Here is a 5,253-nt window from a genome sequence, read left to right on the forward strand (position 1 = left end):
TTCAGTAAGTGCACATCTCTTCAAGATCAACTGGGGTGGGGGGCTTATTTGCATTGCTGACTGTGATTGTGTAATGTTGCTGTGCATTTCTTCCATCGCTACTGAGTTTCTGTATCTTAGCCAATGTCATCTTGCTATTGTGTATTAGATCCGCATTGTCATTCAGCGTCTGCCAATGTTTCCCGGGTTGCTCCGTGAGGGTGATATTAATTTCTTCTACTAGTGCCGTGGTATCCCCTCCAAAGGGATCTTACATGTACTTCTGGTTTTCTTAGTACAGTGTTCACAAACCACATATAATTTTCACTCAGTGGTTTTATCCGCTTGACTATTGTATCAAGATCTGCAAAGTCCTGCCAGGCCATCTTTTGAAGTTGAAGCAGCAGTGATAATGGCACAGTTCTCAAAGTTACTGCTGCCTTGTTCTGGATGCAGAAGGGCTGATGTTGAGGTGTGGGATCAGGCTTTGAACAATTTAGAATATAGGATCCTGTTAATTTACTGTTAATGAATATGAGGGTTTTTTTAGTTACTTGCTGTTTTTAGTTACTTTTGAAGAAGTGGCACTTCTTTAGGTCATGTATTAGACTGAGGTGTTGTACAATGTCACAATTGAAGTCACTAATGGCCTTGTGTGGCTTGTCATGGTTGATGTTAGCGCATCAGCAGAAGCAATGCTTTTGCTTGGTGATGTGCAGAACATGACTGTGATTCTGGCTAAATCAACAACAGTGTCTGACATTATTTTTGGTAAAAGGCATCACATTGATAGCAGTAACACATGGGGCATGTCTGTCTTGTTCACATGTCTGGTGAGGCCAGTTATTGCTGATGGGTTTCTTTCAGTCATAGAATTTGACAGTGATGTTCAATGCACAGGTTGGTGATTAATAGAATCGTAGAAATCAAGGGCTTGAAAGATCATCGAGTCCAAACCCCTGCTCTGGGCAGGAATACCGCTGACATCAAATGATCCTAGCAAGGTGTCTGTCCAGTCTCCTCTTGAAGACTTCCAAGGTTGGGGACTGCACCACCTCCTCGGGAAGTCTATTCCAGGTTCTGGTCACCTTTATCATAAAGATGATCTTCTTTACATCCAACCTGAAACCATCCTCTAACAGTTTATGGCCATTGTTCCTTGTCCTCCCCTGGGGCACACTAGTAAAAAGTTTTTCACTCAGCTCCTGATATTCACCCCTTACAATACTTATAGATGGCCACCAAGTCCCACCTCAGTCTTCTCTTCCCCAGGCGGAACAGTTCCAGCTCCCTTAGTCTTTCCTCATAAGGTTTGTTCTCCAGGCCCTTAATCATTCTCATGGCCCTTCTCTGGACCCTTTCAGGATTCTCCACGTTGTTTTTGACATGCAGCACCCAGAAGTGGACACAGTCCTCCAGCTGGGCTCTCACCAGGGCCAAGTAGAGAGGAAGTATCTCTTTCTTAGCCCTGCTTGAGATGCATCAGCTAATGCATCCCAGTATGCTATTAGCTCTGTTGACTACAGCATCACACTGGTGGCTCATGTCAATCCTGTGATCAACCATAACTTCAAGGTCCCTTTCAGCCATCATGCTGGCCAGGATATCTCCTCCTAACCTATATTTACATCTCTGGTTACTTCTCCCCAGATGAAGCAGTCTGCATTTATCCTCATTGAACTGCATCCAGTTTTGCTTCACCCACCTTTCCAGCTTGTCCAGGTCCACTTAAATCTGCATCCTATCCCCTAGCATGAGCAATTTTACCCGTAACTTAGTATCAACCACAAACTTGGCCAGCATGCTTTCCACATCCTTATCTAAATCGTTGATAAAGATGATGAACAGCATGGGACCGAGAATTGAACCCTGCGGGACACCACTGGCCACCTCCTGCCAAAGCAATACAGACTCATCCACTAGCACTCTCTGGGTTTGACTCCTTAGCCAGTTGCCAACTCACCTGACCATCGACTCTGCCAGTCCACAATCCCTCAAATTTTTTTTTATTCGAGCATCATGGGAGACTATATGGAAGGCCTTTTTAAAATCCAAGTATATGACATCAACCAGGTCTCTCACCTCCAAGTGGTTTGTTACTTGATTGTAGAAGGAGATGAGGTTGGTCAGACATGACCTGCATGAAATAAAACCATGTTGGCTATCCTTCAGCATGATGCCTTCTGCCAGTCTCACAAATGGACTTGATATTTTTTTTCCAAAATTTTACCCGGTATCAAGGTCAAACTAACTGACCTATAGTTTCCCAGATCTTCCCTCCTTCCCTTCTTAAAGATTGGCACCACACTGGCTCTTTTCCAGTCTTCCAGGACCTCTCCCGAGCACCACAGGTCTTCAAATACCTTCACCAATGGTCCTGCAATTACTCCAGCCAATTCCCTCAGCACTCTTGGGTGTAGTCCATACAGTCCTGCCAACTTAAAGACATTCAGCTGCTCTAAGTGCTCCCTCACCAATTTGACACTGACCAGTGGTTGGCAATACCCCACCACCAACCCCGCACCCATCCAGTATCCAACCAGGCAGGTGACCACCATTTGTATGCAGGAACACCGACGCAAAGTATTCATTAAAGTGTTCAGCTTTTTCCTGACTGTCTGTTATCAGCTGCCCTGTCCCATTCTGTCCTGTCCCATTTCCCACATTTCACTTGGTCTTCCTCCTGCTCCCTATATACCTAAAGAAGGACTTCTTATTGTCCCTGATTTTGGTTGCCAACTGTATCTCGGTCGCCACCCTTGCCTTCCTTATCCTCGCCCTACAAATATGGGCTATACTTGTGTATTCCTTGTTGATGACTACCCCTTGTTTCAACTATCCATAAGTCTCCTTTTTCTTTTTTAACTGCTCCTTGTCTCCTCTGGTAAACCAAGAGGGCTTCCCGGCCCCTTTACCACTTTCCTGCATACAGGAATGAACTTTTTCTGTGCTCTGAAGCTTGCTCCTCTGAGAAACGACCACCCTACCCCTCCAGTCCCTCTTCCCATAGGGTCTCTCCCACTATTTTTCTAAGCTCATTGAAGTCAGCCTTCCTGAAATCAAGCGCCTCTGCCCTACTGGCTGACTTCCCTGCCCTATGACAGATAGTGAATTCTATCATCTTATGATCACTGTCTCCCAGATTACCTTCAATCCTCAGATCTCCCACCAGGTCATCCCCTTTGGCTAGAACCAAATCCAACAAAACCTTCCCCCTCACTGACCTGTTCACCTTCTGTACTAAATAAAGTTCTTCCATGCAGGTCAAAAAACTACGTGACTGGTCAGATCTGGCTGTGTGCTCCTCCCAGGTGATGTCAGGGTAGTTGAGGTCACCCGTGACAAGCATGTCCCTTGAATGTGCAGCCTCCATCAGTTCTGTGGAAAATTCCAGCTCCTCTTTCTGGTGTGGTGGGCTGTAGTAGATGCCTACCATCAAGGCCCCCTCTCCCACAGGGTCTCAAGTCGCCCTTCTCTAGAAACAATTTGCATCTCCAAAGAGGCATACTGCTCCTTTACATAGAGAGCTATACCTCCTCTCTTCTTCCCTACCCAGTCCCTTCTGTGCAGCCTTTAGCCCTTTATCCATCCAGCCCAGTCATGCGTGGCATCTCACCAGGTCTCTGTTATTCTGACGAGATTATATTCCCTATTTACTAGCAGGAGTGCCAGTTCCTGGTGCTTATTCCCCATACTCCTAGCATTTATGTATAGACACTTAAGTCCCACATTAGTAACCTGCACTTGCCCGCCACCCCAATGTTGTTCCAGGCTCTCGACACCTCCCTGACTGCCCTGCCCTCTTTGTCTTTCCTGCTTGGCTGTTTCCCAGTTTACATTCCCGCCTGCACGCTAATCCCCTGATGCACCTAGTTTAAAGCCATTTTCATTATGTCACACTATGTTACTAAAACTTCTTGGGCATTCACAGATACAATTTTTCATGCCAGCCCTAAACTGGTTGATAAAGACTAGGCTGTTCAATAATTTCCATTTTCCAAGTACGTTTTTAATGTTGGTGTTAGGAACTGCAGGTGACAATTTGGCAGGACCAGCCACAAACTTGCTTCCTCCGCAATAAACAAGGATTATTGCTATGGTATTTTCAAAGCAGGGAATTTGTGTACTAGATGAATTGTAGTGAGCACATCGTTTCCTCAAATAGCCTACAATTAATCAAATATCATTTAAAATCATACAACAGAAAGGCTCTGAATTAAAAAGTTAGTTGTATTAAATATGAATTGTTTCATAGTTTAATAGTTGGTAGGGTCGGAAGGGACCTGAGCAGAACATCTAGTCTGACCCCCTGCCATGGGCAGGAAAGGATGCTGGGGTCAAATGGCCCCGGCTAGGTGGCTGTCTAGCCTCCTTTTGAAGACCCCCAGGGTAGAAGCGAGCACCACTTCCCTTGGAAGTTGGTTCCAGATCCTAGCTGTCATGACTGTAAAGCAGTGCCTCCTGATATCTAGCCTGAATCTACTCTCAGTCAACTTATGGCTGTTATTCCTCGTTACTCTTGGTAGTGCTCGGGAGAACAGGGTCTCCCATTGCCTGCTGGTCCCCCTTGGCCAGTTTATAGATCCCCTCTCAGCTTTCTCTTGTGGAGGCTGAACAGGTTCAGGTCCCTTAGCCTCTCCTCGTAGGGCCTGCCCTGCTGCCCCCGATCATGCAAGTGGCCCTCCCCTGGACCCTCTCCATGCTGTCCACATCCCTCCTGAAGCACGGCACCCAGAACTGGATGCAGTACTCCAACTGCAGCCTGACCAGTGTTGCATAGAGGGGGAGGATCACCTCCTTGGACCTGCTCATGATGCATCTGCGGATAAATGACAAAGTGCGATTAGCTTTCCTGACCGCGTCCCCACATTGGCGGCCCATGTTCATTTTGGCATCAATAAAGACTCCAAGATCTTTCTCTGTCTCTGCACTGACGAGAAGGGAGTTCCCCAGCCTGTAGGTCTGCTGCTGGTTCTTCCTCCCCAGGTGCAGCACCTTGCACTTGTCAGTGGTGAAACCCATCCTTTTCTCACCCACCCACCCCTGTAACCTGTCCAGATCTAGCTGTAGCCTGTCCCTTTCCTTTAGCGTGTTCACTTCTCCCCACATCTTAGTGTCATCCACGAATTTGAACAGGGTGCTTTTCACCTCCTTGTCCAAGTTGCTGATGAAGATGTTGAACAGTGCAGGTCCGAGGACAGAGTCCTGGGGGACCCCACTGCACACAACCCTCCAGGTTGAATATGCCCCATCCACCACCACTCTGGGTGCGGC

This window comes from Alligator mississippiensis, chromosome 3, assembly GCF_030867095.1.
Source record: "Alligator mississippiensis isolate rAllMis1 chromosome 3, rAllMis1, whole genome shotgun sequence".
Lineage (NCBI taxonomy): Eukaryota > Metazoa > Chordata > Crocodylia > Alligatoridae > Alligator > Alligator mississippiensis.